We start from the raw sequence: 14,001 nt of genomic DNA, 5'->3' as shown, positions 1-14,001 counted from the left end.
TGGGCTCTGTTTCCATGCAGTACTGACTGAGCTCAAGCCTGCAAATCAAATTTAATCCCCCTCACCAGAATTGCTCTCAGACTTAGTACAGTCATTATGAAAATTAATACTTCTCTATATAAAAATAAGTACACACACATTTAGAGAAGTGAAAATATACCTACAACTAAATTGCTTTCAAACCTGGAGTGATAATTTAGTTTTAATGATTAGCTATTGCAATTTAAAATGGAAACTTATGCAGTAAATTTGAAATAACTAACCCAATTCTACAATTCATTCAAGGAACATTCCACACACAAAAAAAAAATTAAAATTAGAAAAACTCCATGTTTTTTAAACAAGATTTTTGATTACAGAGTCTACTCGAGCTCTGTATCTGTCCCTACTAAAAGTCAGGGTAGCTGATAGGCCCAAACCAACATGAAAATCCCAAGAAGAAGGGGATGCTAAGAAGAAACTGATGCTGGGACTCTCACTGGGTTTATGTCTGATGCTGACAGCTGGAGCTACCATGACAACCATCCCAGGCATAAGGTCCTCCAACACCAGGAGACACTCTCCAGTGATTACTTGATCTGCTATAAAGCCATTTTGTACTCTGAGAGTGCTAAAGAACAGCTTTAATATACTGGTGAATCAGACCGAGAAGCTATTTAGCTGCAGAGAGTACTGGCAAGCACATATAAATTATCTTTTCTCAGGGAAACACACTCTCAAATCCTCTATTTTCCCCCACACAGGGGGATGTTTTCAATGCTCTCTTGGTGGTTATTACACAAAATGCTCCTGAGCACCATCAGCATTTCAGGTAAGCACAAAAGACATAAAAACAAAGGACATAAAACACGGACAACTCTAACAGACTGCTAGTGTACACATCCATAAAGTCTGTGGATAAGCTCCAAGCAAGACCACACTGTGAGGGCTCACACCAGTCCCAGTACAGCAGGGGAACTGGGTGAGGGATGGCAGAGCTGCTGACCCTCTCCTGGGTTAGGGAGAGGCCACACAGCACTTCCCACATCTGCTTGCTCCTGTGTTGATAACATCACTGGTTGCTATGGGAGCAAGGCAACTTCACAGCCCCTGGTATGCAGGGAGCACCAGGCACTTCACAGACATCCTTGCCAAGGGAAGTGGAGGAAGCACAGCCCTGGGGGCCTTTTCTACCTTAAAGGGGGAAAAAAAACCCTGAGTGGATAGAGGGAGAAAAAACTCAAATATGTCTGACCCTTCATTGCAATTCTCAGAGAACTTGAATTCACATCAGGAGTTCTCAGTCTCGGGCTAAGAGTTGGCACAGAGCCTTTCAACTCCAAAACTGCCTCCTGGGCAAGTCCCCGTTTTACTGGGAATGGGCAAAGCAAGCTGAAAACACAGAGGGGGTGACACTGCCCTTCCTTTCTGCTTGCCCATCATCATGGCTAATCCTCTCCTCCAAGCAGTCCAGACAACTTCCACCTTGCAGGAAAAGGTGGCTGCAAAGCTCTCTTTGTCCTTGTCAAGGTGTGGTGGAGGGAGATGCTGCTGTGCAGTCCATGTGTGCCACAGCAGAGAGGGCACCATGCTCCAGGAGCATTCACAGCACCTCCAAAAGCTACATTTGTCCTGAGGGTTTGCATCCCCAACAAAACCTCAATAAGAAGAAAACCAGCCTGACTTTCAACACCCAGGGAGAATGTACAGAGTCAGCAGTTAAAAGGAAAACATCTCTGCAGGTACGTGGAGTGATTTTGTTCTCAAAGTCCGTGGAAGTCAACAAACACGGCACCCTGGGATGCTGTTTTCCAAAGAACTTCTCTTCAGGGGAGAGGGGAAGTGACTCACAAGCTCTGAAGGAAGGGCTAGGAACAGAGAGAGGTTTCAGGCACGAGGAGTTAAGCAGCTCACATGTTCCTCACCAGGAGCAGGGATTTTGGCAGGCAGCACCTCCAGCCCTGGTATCGCTCGGTGGCTTTGGCAGCACTCGTGCTGACACGGTGTTGGTCACGCTGCAGGACTTGGAACTCCTGCACTTTTTTGTTTAACAGTTACTTAATCTCCTTTACATTAGGTCTGTTTCACACAAGGTTTTACATTTGGTGTTCCTCATGGCCAGGACTAGCAGGGAAACAAAGCTGAGGAATAAAATAAAATTATCACATCTGAAGTATATGTCACCCCAGGGTGAGTTGGGAGAGAAATAAAGCAAGTTTCCCTTAGAATTAGTAAAAAAATAAAATATCTATTTTTAAAGCCAACTAAGCACTCTTTCATGCACATACAAACATCGCTTTTCCCCCCAGCTCTAAGAGATCCACAAATATATGTATAGTTCTGCTTAACAGCATTTTTGACCTTTTGCCAGCACACAGAAGATAAGAAAACACATTCCCCATGAAACACAGCTCCCTACAGGCACATGTACACTGCTCAGCAAGAAAGCAGAGAGCCCTGAGGCACACCAGGAGGTCTGGTCCTTACTGCTACAGGCAGAACATCCCACCTGAATCCTGGGAGGAAGAACCACACCTCAGAGTTCACTTTATTGCCAGAGCATCACTGACACAGCTCCTGGTGTCCAAGCTGGACATTCATCCCTAACTCAAGTGCTTTCAGTTATTTACCAAGAAGCAGTTCCAAAGCAAGCACTCCCTTTTCCCCCTCTGGATTCTCATCTTCAGTCTGAGAATGTTTAATGACCTACAGGGTACGTTGCAAGCCCTCCCCATTTTCAGAAAACTACCTCATACATTGACTGGGATTAATTAATGGCTTACTGTGGTCTGGACAGCCACCACTGACCGGATTTACATCTTCCACTAATGCACTTCAAACACTTGGAGACTAGCTTAGTACCCAAATCTTTCCATCAGGGACACTCAAGACACTTGGAAAGTACTGCCAATATTGTCAGGTCAAAGGCTGAGATGCAAAGGCAGGTGGGAGAATGGAAAACTCATTTAAAAACAATGATATGAGAGACCTGTCTAGATTTGTTGCCTTTCTAAGAAAAGAGCATCAAGTTGCAAATGAGGCCATCCACTGAGACTGAAAAAGGTGGACCACATAAAATCTGTTGCACATTCACCTCCAGAGCACACTATTGCAGGTGACAACTAAGATAGAACAACCTGAAAGCAAAATAAACACCCTGTTAGCACAGAAGGCTTTAGATCCTCAAATCTCAGCACAGAGCCCATCTCCAGCTATCAGAGGAGCTTTTCTGAGGAGGTTCATTCCCTCAGTGCCACCCAGAGGGTCTCTGATTTTTCCCACTGAAGCAGCTGGTAAGGCTGATCACAGAGGTCCAAGGTCAGCAGATTATTGTTCCAGCCAATTATGGAAAACCTCCTCCATCACAGCAGAGAGATGCTGGTCACACAAGTGTTGTGTTTGTTTCCTGAAGGAAGTTCCCTCAATTTAGAAAACAGGAATCAAACTCCTATCTCCTACACCAGTGTTACCTAAGTGAATCTCTAGTTTAAGTTCTTCTAGCTTGACACTTGGACAAACCTGACTGGATCAGAATAAGATGCTCTAGTGGAGAGTGGTGAGGAGGAAAAAAGAAAAAAAAGGGATTACTGACTTGCAATAACAAACCCATTGGAGTGCAAAACAGCCTCCCAGAGGAAGTCAAATGCTCTGTGTTGTAGATAAGAGGCAGGAATAAATCACTTTTCCTTATACATTGTCTCTGAAGGAGTAATTGGACAAAATTAAGACCAAAACAAGACCATAATCCTCCTGAATAATACTGGTAAAGGAATACATTGAACTACATTGTCTTCTGGATAGCAGAGCTACAAGTCACTGATGCAGAGAGTGAGTTTAAGTATTTAGAACAAGAAAGAACCCAAGCCTTACCCAGACTTCTTATGCTCTATCTGGGAACACAGTAGTGTAAGCACAAAGTATTTGTGTAAGTCTTCTTCTTAGAGAACCCTTTTGGTAATATTTGGGGTAACATGCTGCTGTAAACATATCCTTCATTCATCTCAAGTAGGGTGGGTAAAAACCCAGTGCTTTCAACTCAGAAGATTATTTATTTATCTTTCAAATATTGAGCCTTTGACTTTGTCAAAGTCAGCTGGGATTACCCCTAGCTCCAAGCAACACTGGCCTTCAACACCTCTCCAAACAAGAATTATTTCTTCTATAGCCTCATAAACAGAACACACACAAATTATTCCCTGTAATAGATTTCAAGAAAAATCTGGACAAGTGGAAAAATAATGAATCCATCCATCAGTGGTTTTCAGACACAGTGACCCAGAAACAACTTCTGCCTCAGGAAGGCCCAAAGCAGAAAAAAGGAAGGTATTCAAGGGAATTCTTGCTTTAGCCTTTGCTGAGGATCTGCTTCTTGGCAACACCAGGAGAGAGTTCCAACATTTAATTTCATCTGAATCATTAAGCATTTCTCCAGCATCTCTGGAAGAATTTATGGTCCATGTACTCTCTCTGCCCACCTCCCCATGGTCAGAAATCCTTACAAAAGCACAATGCAACACAAAGAGTTTGTATTTCAGCAAACAGGTATTTTCCAGCCAGATGTTCTGCCCAATATGTGCTGACTTGTTTCGGCAGAGACACGAAAAAGTTCATCTCACCTGAGTCCCCCCTGCACTGACAGATGCCTCATCACAAATATAAGGAGGCAAACTGGAGCTGAGCAATAATCAGCAGGCAATAAAGGCAAGAAACAGCTGCATTTTTAGATTTTGTGACTAGCAGGGACAAATTAAAAGCAAAGGGGAAGAGGTTAGCAGCTCCTGCCATAATCAAGCCTTCAGCCACATGCCCAGATGGTGAAACACAAGAATATGACCCTGCTACTTTTTCCTTCTCTTTGCCATTGCTTAGAGAATCTGTAAGCATAAAAGATGGGAAATTGAAGAAAAACAGGTGATCCCCCCCATGTTTATATGTCAAATTTTAGGTGCAACAAATAATTACTTATCTCTGTCTTGGCTACAGGGGGAAAAAATTATCACATGTTATTCCTCAGTGGAGTGCATTTTAATTATTTCTGCACTTCTTTCTTTACTTGACCTCTGTTAAATAAGGTGGATGCAAAAACAGACTGTTGTTGAATGGAGCAAATTAACTATGGAAAAGAGAGCTCCTTGAATAGTAAAACCTTTTCATCTTGCTCTTAAGTCAATAATATTATGGAAGTAAAAGTCAAATGCAAGGGTTTCTTTTCCCCCCTTAAGCTCCATTCCAAGCTCCAATTAAGTAGTTTTATTCCAAATTTCTGCCCTTCCCCTTCATGTGTCATGGGTATTTGACATGCAGGTACCTTCCTCTTCAGAATGAAGGAAATCCAGGTTACCTCAGCAATAGCAGAGCACAACTGAAGTTAAAAACCAGTATCCAGAGCAAAAGAAATACAACCCAAACAAGCATAAAACCAATCCCCACATTTTTATATTTAAAATAGGTCTGGTCTTATAGCCACTAGCACAGAATACACAAATCTATGGGCCTGAGGGGGCGCATCACCTTTGGAAACAGACCTGTGCATTTTTCTGTGCTGCCAGGAACACTGTCGGAACAGAAAAAGGCAACCAGCTGGGAAGGAACTTGGGAAAAATCCCAAGAGAATATTGCTGCTTGTCTCAGGGGTACTTCATCTCCCTTGCATCAAAGGCAGAGACAGAAGGCTCTTTAAACCACAACCTCAGGGTTGGATTTCTTTACCCTCAATTTGTCTCATCTTTTCCTGCTCACCCACCCTTACCCCTCTCCTACTCCACACATTTTTCAGACACCTGAGACACTGGATATCCACACCTTGCCACAAACCTGCCCCTGGTGCTACTGTTCCCAGCACAGAGCATCTTTGGAGGTGTGAGACAGCCTCAGAGGCATCTCAGCAGAAGTTGGGCAGTAGCAGAGCTTCTCTTAGACTCTGGGTAAATCTCTAGAGATAATTCAGTGCTTTCTTGCTTCCCTCTCAGTTTAGTTCAGTTGTTGTGGCCCAGAGGAGCCTGGATGTTCAGAGGCTGGCACTGACAGCTTCCACCCCAAAGCAGAGGCACCAGCACAGCTCAGCCCTGCAGCAATTCCTCCCCCTCAGCAGCTGCACTGGAGCTGCTGTGGGCAGCTGGTGCTCAGGCTTGGTGATACACATCCAAAAAAGCCTTTACAAGTGGTACCCATTAGCAGTTTTGCTCATGGCCCGAGGAAGGGCAGGTATTAAGCAGGATCTGGCAGCAGCCTGGTCCCACAGGAGGCCACCCTGCAGGGCAGGACTGAGCTGGAGCACTGAGAGCCAGTGGTGCTCATGCCTGGCTGTGGATTTAACATGTCCTCAGAGCTGTCAAACCACCTCTCACAAGTGCTAAACCCACCTTTGGTGCAGCAGCTGAACACATGCAATGGGAAATGTGAATAAGGACTCTCTGAGGAATCCCCAACCTATAGCATTTGTAGGGTGGGCTGAAAACTACTCCAAAAATCCTTCCCACAAGGAAGAGCAGACTCAGTGCTGCTTTACATGGCAGAAACTATCACGCCTGCAAACACTGCAAGTGCATTCTTGTTTGAACTCACCTTCTCTCATTGTTCCCTTTTATTCAGACCTGTTTTGTGAGGCTCTCAGGGAGGTGAATTAAAAGGCATCAGTGGAAATAGGCTCCACTCAGGCCTCAGAGGCTGCATGGTATTTATCATCTGACTGCAGACAAGTCTCAGTCTGCCAGCCTGTAACTTGCAAAATGCATAACAAGCGTGCCAGCAACGAGAGACAAAGCATCACTTATTGCTCAGATAGCTTCCCTCACGCTAATGAAGGGTGAGTTATGAGCTGCACCTTCATGCCACCCATTACACAACAGCATTTGCCACTCTGCACCCTTTACTATAAATATACTACCCACAGAGATACTACAGACCTAAATCTACAGCCTGACTCCCTTCACATTAACAAGTCAGGTGTTATTTTATTTGTGATGAGGAGTAACTCCAGTGCAAGATAATTGCAGAGAGGAATAATTTTTCCTTTCAACCTATATTATTAAGTTTAGAAATAACACTTTCTGGTGTGTTGCTTAGTTTTAACCACTAACTGATTTATAGAACTACTAATGAGTATTTATTAGAAAGTCTAATGGGTCAGTAGTTAAACTAACCTATTAGTAACAGCTTCATAAAAATCTCTGAATCACATAATCATCTTTTAATTTAAAGACCTTAACACACAGCATTCCTGTACCATTTTACAGATGTAATTACTCTATCACATTGCCAAATTCTTAGAAATAACTCCCTTTTCTCTCTTGAGACAGAATTAATCAGTCAGTGATTTCCTTTCACTCAAATGCACAAGTGTCCTGGGAAGCATTTTTATCTTCTTACACTCCTTGTTATAGTTTGCAACATCCCACTTTATCTGGCTAAATGGTCTTTCCACTGAGTCTTATTTTCTCATCAGGTCCGTTTCCAAAAAAAAAAAAACCAACACCACAAGGATCTATTCCTGTCTGCGATGTCAAACTAACAAGCAGGGCTGACCATCACTTCTCAGTCTTTCAGACATGGCAAACCACCTCTGGCTCAGCAGCTTTTACACAACCCTCATGGGCAGCTGCAAACACCAAATGCAAAGCTGGCCCTCTCTCTACCCCATAGGTGTTGAGCTCCTGCCATTAAATGCATGCAGTGCTCTCATGCCAGTTTAAACATTTCAGCCAGTAATTAAAGTTCTTATCCTTTTACCCAGGAAAGAAAAAAATCAACTACTACAGACCCAGTGATTCTAGAGCCTGAATTACATGGCCTAGAGCAGCCACATGGTTCAGTGGCACAGAGCTGGCTGAAGAAGTTAATACATTTTCCTTCCTCCCTCCCTCCCCAAAAACACAGTTCCAGATACTGAGTCTTACCCCTGTACTTATTGTTTACAGCTTCCAAAATCAACAAATAACTCAAGTCAGAAAGGAGCTCACAACTCCACAAATATCCCTTTTACATTATTAAAAAAACAAAACCAAGAGGTCAGTGACATCATATTGGAGCAGGAACAGTACAGACTCGCTTCAAGCAGTGCTATACCTGAGCCCAAACAACCTGGAACCTCTCTGAAACCTTTCAGAACCCATCAGAAGTCAATACTCACCACTTGGGACATACTAGCTCAGATTTAACAGCACTGTCAGGACAATCCTCCTCTCTACTCCCTTAAAATCACCAAGGTCCTGATGAAGTTTATGGCAGACCTCTAAACATCTGTTGGGGGGTCAGAACCCACCACTCAGGCTGCACAAAACAATCAGACAAACAGCACAGGGCAGTGCCCTGGGGTGCTCAGAACAGCACAACAACTGCTCACTGAGTGCTTGCACATGCCCAAGACACAAATACACATCCATTTTTCCCCTGCTCACCATTCACCCTCCTCTTAGGCAGCAAAGATCCATTTGACAACTTGTCATCCTTACACTTGCTCACAACACTCATTTGGTGAGCACACACTCTGTCCCTGTAGGGATAGAGAAACTTGCTGCTAGCCTGGAATTGGGGTAGACACCATTTGCTTACTACTGATCCCTCCTGCAGCACTAAAACAGCTGACTGCTGCTTCAGAGAAGCTGACATTTACCTGTTCTGGTTTGAAAGCAAAAGCACTGAGAGACTCCAAGTCAGAAATACAATTTATTAGGAAAAGGGAGAAAAAAAACCAAAATACATGCAATAATACAAAAGAAAAACCACTGACAGAGTCAGAATACAACCTGACACCCTGCTAGTTAGGGCAGTGGTAGCAGTCCAGATGAAATGGACTTGTTGAAGTGGTGATCCTGTAGAAATCACCTGGTAGCTCTTGACCTCTGGAAAACTAGTGGATAAGGGCTGTCTGTTCCATCCAAAACCCCAGATTATATCCAGGTGGGGATATTTAGCTCCTCTCCCCTGGGCAGAGGAGCTCACAATGGGCTGATATTGTTCTGAGTCATGCCTGGGTCCTTGATTATCCATTGAACAGAAATGGCTCCCACAGGGAGTGATCTCTGACTCATGTGGCAAGGCATTGATGAGCCCATTAACAGGAGATAAGGAGAAAAAGCCCCACCTTGTTTCAACAGCTCTTGAGGGTGGGAATAGAATACATCTTTATACTGTAACCTAGGACAGGAGCCTAATTCACCCCACAGTGAAGTCAACAGGGAAGCTTCTCCCTGTTAAAGTGGGATCAGGGCCCTCATTCCCTACTGTAAGTGCACTGTCATTTCCACAGCAAGCTCATGTCACTACCATGGGGACACCAGTTCATAACCTGGACTCAAGAATTAAGCCTGCTAAGCTTTATAAAGTCCAAATCCGGATCTTACAAACCCAACAGTCAACAGCCCTGGCAGAGTTATTATTACAAATCTCATGCTGTGACAGAGAGGACAAGAACGGTAGCACACAAAAAGAGGTGCTCGTTCTCTCCTGCTGAGGGGTTTAAGCAGGCTGGCAGCTACAGGAAGCACCAAGGGGTCTCTCCTCTTGGTGTTTCATAGCCAGGAGATGGGATATTCACATGACAATCCCCTTCACCCCACTGCAAGGGGACCACAGTGCCCCAACAGCCTCCATGTCTGCTTTAGGTCCCCAGGCTCCAGTGCACACTTAGAACATTAAAAGTCTGAGCCTTCTCCAGATCTGGAAAAGGAGAAACACTTTCTCCTCTTGGAGAGGAATTGGAGGCTACAGGGGGTGGAGAATGACGACAGACAAACATATCCATCACAGTTGATCACTGCTTTTGGAAAACAATACAGCATCATAAAAATATCTGTAAATATTTTAATAAGGCTTCTTTTACACTGAAAAAAAAATTACTGGCTTTTTTTTAAATACAGAGTAATGTTTTAAATGTTCTGAACTTACCAGGGACACTGTTGACTTTGGGATTTAATAGCTAATATAATATTAAGTACACATTTGCAGCTCATCAGGAGAAGCATACCCGCTGATCAGAAACATGATGTAAAAGAAGAGCTGCTGATGAACTGTGGTCATTTACCTCCTCAAATTTCCACGCTGACGCACATCATCAGAGCCCCTGCAAAGAGAGCCAAGGCTGTTTCCCCCGAATCAAATAGCAAGGGAGATGTTATTTGAGACATTTAACCAACTTGGGAGCATATGCCTTGCAGACTATCCTCAGTGAGGAACTCATTTTACCCATGCCAGAGCTTTGCACCCTGGGATTCCCCTTCATGGTTAAGGCAGGGCATTAAGCTACAATCCCATCAGCTACACATTACCAGAAAAAGAAACACTGATATTCCTCTTGGAGAAAAAAAGTTAGCCAGCTAGTAACTATTAAAGTAAAAGTAACTTACAAGATAAAAACCATATTTGACTCACTTATATAAAATCACCTAGAGTCATACATGAAAGGAAAAAAGTTTGCTGAAATGACCCCAGTTCTATGGGTCTGTTGGCAAAAAAAACACATTTGCTTGCAAACAATTTTACTCTATAGTAAGTATGGGCATTTAGAGTTTGCAATAATGGTTCTGGTAGTTCTCAGTCCATGACAGATTGGACAAAGGACTGTAAATTTGACAATACATAGTAAAAAAAAAAACAACCCACCCAAACACAACTGGATGAGTGCCGTGGTGTTGCAGTAAGGTGTGCAACGAGCCACAGCCTGCAGTGAGACAAAACTCAGAAACTGAATTTACAAATGTCTCAGGTTGCAAATGCAGGATGTGGCTGGGGGTGTGTATCCTATTGGCATCTGCTAGAAGTGAGGCAGTTACCTGCTGTTAAGCGGGCCACCTGTTAAGACAATGTCGAACAGTTTTCTTTATCTCTTCCACAACCAATCTTCCCACCGGGGGCCCTCCAGGAGATATCTTCTGTTAATGGGTCATTGAGCACCACTGCACAACTGATAAAATTACAGCATCCCACTGGGAGATGCACTGCCCAGAGGGAGGAGCCAAGCATTCCTACCTGGATATAATCTGAGATTTGGAACACCACAGCCAGCCTTTTCCCACTGGATTCCCAGAGGAGCAGCTGTTTTCTCCACTGGATTCCCAGAAGAAGACCAGGCCCATCCACAGCACCACTGGATCTTCAGAGGTAAACAACACCCTTCTATAAGATCACTGCTTCAACAGAACCACATCCATCACTCCAGGAGCACTGCAGCCACCATTTAATGGGACTGCTACCAACACTGACCCACAGGGTGTCAGGCCATATTCTGACTCTGTCAGTGTTGTTTTGTATTACTGTATTTTAATTTTTTCTAATGAAAACTATTATCCTTACTCCCGTATTTTTGCCTGAGAGCCCCTTAATTTCAAAATTACAATAATTCAGAAGGTGAGGGTTTCATTTTCCATTTAAATAGAGGCTCCTACTTTCCTTAGCAAACACCCGTCTTTTCAAACTGAGACAACAAAGTGACAAAAGACTACAGCTATGACCTGCTGTGAGACAACACAAAACAAGCACAGACAAGAACCAGCCAGTGGAGCAGGACCCAGGCAGCAAGGCCCTAGAGCAGAGCTGCTGCTGCCAATGAGCTCCAGGCTGTGCAGCCCAGCCCGAGGCAGACACTCAGAGCAGGAAAAGGACCTGGACAAAGAACAGAACCATGAGCAGGGTCAGGGGCTCTTGCAGTCCGGGAGCTGTGGGCAGCTACACCACAGCCAGAGCAAGAGCTGGAATCAGGGCCAGCACTGGGAGCCAAGCTTGGGCTCAGACTCTGGGGATGAGAGACAGAAATGGAAAAAGAAGAAAAGAGGCTGCAGCCAGGACCAGCACCATAAGGACTGGAGGAAACAGTGCTCATGGTCCCAGGGCTGCTCCTCCAGATCCAGCCTGGAGTGCAAGCGGGGCAGGGCAGCATGGAGCCAGGAGTGGCACCACAGAAGGGATGGACCCAAGTCCTCTGTGTCCTCAATCAGCTCCCCCACCCCACCGTGTCTCCAGGAGGGGCTGGGGGAGCAACTGAGCCTGAGGGAAGAAGAGAAGAAACAGGCAGCTCTGCTGAAGGCCCTGGAGACACCCAAGGAGAAGCAAGCACAGAGGTTGGCCAAGAAGGAGGCCAAGGAGAGAAAGAAATGAAAGAAGATGGGCTGGGGTAAGGAGTACATGGGCTACACCAACACTGACAATCCTTCCAGGGACAATAACCTGCTGGGCACATTCATCTGGAGCAAGGCCCTGGAAAAGAAAGCGATCAGCCATCTGGATGAGAAGGACCTGAAGGAGAGGATCAAGCGAATCCAGGAGTACAATCACCTGGAGCCGTAGATGGCAAAGCAGCTGCGTCTGGAGCAAGAAAAAGCCATGCAAGAGCAGGAGCTGGACATGCTGCAGTGGGATAAAGAGGCAGAGCACTTCAAAACCTGGGAAGAGCAGGAGGACAACTTCCACTTGCAGCAGGCCGAGCTGCGGTCTAAGATCCGGATTCGGGATGGGAGGGCAAAACCCATTGATCTTCTGGCCAAGTACTTCAGTGCAGAGGACAATGACCTGGCTGTGGAGATGCATGAGCCCTACACATTCCTAAACGGCTTGACCATCTCTGACATGGAGGACCTGGTGGAGGACATCCAGGTGTACGTGGAGCTGGAGCAAGGGAAGAACATGGACTTCTGGAGGGACATGATCATCATCACAGAGGACGAGATAGCCAAGCTCCACAAGCTGGAGGCCTCTAGCAAAGGAGGACCAGGGGAGCATCATGATGGTGTCAATGCCTCAGTCAGCTCAGATGTTCAGGCTGTGTTTAAAGGGAAGACCTATAACCAGCTGCAACTGTACCAGGACATTGAGAGCAATGGCCCAACCTGGACACCGGGTACTGGGAGAGCCTTCTGCAGCAGCTGAAGGCTGACATGGCTCAGGCCAGGTTACAGGAGTGGCACCAGGACACGCTACGTCAGAAGCTCTACAAGCTGAAGCAAGAGCAGGGTGTGGAGTGTGAACCGCTCTTGCCCACCATCAAGTGGGAGCCAGCTTCCCTCAGCAACAGGCTGGATCCTGAGGAGAGTCTCAAGGCACAGCCAGGGCCATCCTCAGAGCCAGAGCAGGACACAGGCCAAGGGAGAGGAAGAGGCTGTGCTGATGGAGGAGGATCTGGTCCAGCAGAACCCGATGATTACGATGTGGGCAAGTACAGTCCCCGGCCACCTGGCCCCAACAAGCTGCCCTGCAATGCCCACATGCTGGAGGCTGAGGAGGACATGCACCAGCTGCTGCTCCTGCACCAGCAGCTCTAGGTGACAGGCAATGCTTCAGAGAACACCCACAACATCTTCTTCCATAAGGCTAAGGAGGGCACGGGCACAGACGAGGCACAGTTCAGCGTGGAGATGCCGCTCACAGGCCAGGCCTATCTGTGGGCTGACAAGTACCAGCCACACAAACCCCGCTTCTTCAACCGTGTGCACACAGGCTTCGAGTGGAACAAGTACAACCAGACCCACTACAACACTGACAACCCCCCACCCAAGACCATGCAGGGCTATAAGTTCAACATCTTGTACCCTGACCTCATTGACAAGCACTCAGTGCCCGAGTACTTCCTGGAGGCCTGCCAGGACAGCAAGGACTTCGCCATCCCGCGCTTCCATGCCAGGCCACCCTATGAGGACATCGCCTTCAAGACTGTCAGCAGGGAGTGGGAGTATTCCACCGCAATGGCTTCTGCTGCCAGTTTGCCAATGGCATCTTCCAGCTCTGGTTCCACTTCAGGCGGTACCAGTACGGCTGGTGAGGGGCTGCTCAGTGCCCTCAGACCTCTGCCAGGGGTGGGCAGGGGGCACCATCTCACAGCACAGACATTGCTTCAGGCAGGGCCCCAAGGCCTCGCCCTGCACTGGGCATGTTCCTGAGGCTTCTCCCTGTCCTTGCATTTATCATGAAGGACCCTGAGACTCAGGTATAAATAAAATAAGGGTTGTTTTAGCCATGAGATCTTTTAAAAAAGGTGATTTTTAAAGTTTTTACAGTTCTGGAGGAATTCAAAACTGTTTGCGAACACCATGACAC

General features: G+C 45.9%; 1 pseudogene; it reads left to right on the top strand.

Annotated features, from left to right (window-relative positions):
* Positions 1 to 6,707: 6,707 nt before the first annotated feature.
* Positions 6,708 to 13,726, top strand: LOC132073532 (splicing factor Cactin-like; annotated as a pseudogene).
* Positions 13,727 to 14,001: the final 275 nt, after the last annotated feature.

The sequence above is a fragment of the Ammospiza nelsoni genome, chromosome 5 (genome assembly GCF_027579445.1).
Source record: "Ammospiza nelsoni isolate bAmmNel1 chromosome 5, bAmmNel1.pri, whole genome shotgun sequence".
NCBI classification, from domain to species: Eukaryota; Metazoa; Chordata; class Aves; order Passeriformes; family Passerellidae; genus Ammospiza; species Ammospiza nelsoni.
The sequence above is the reverse complement of the archived record's forward strand: the minus strand, read 5'-3'. Positions and strand labels throughout refer to the sequence as shown.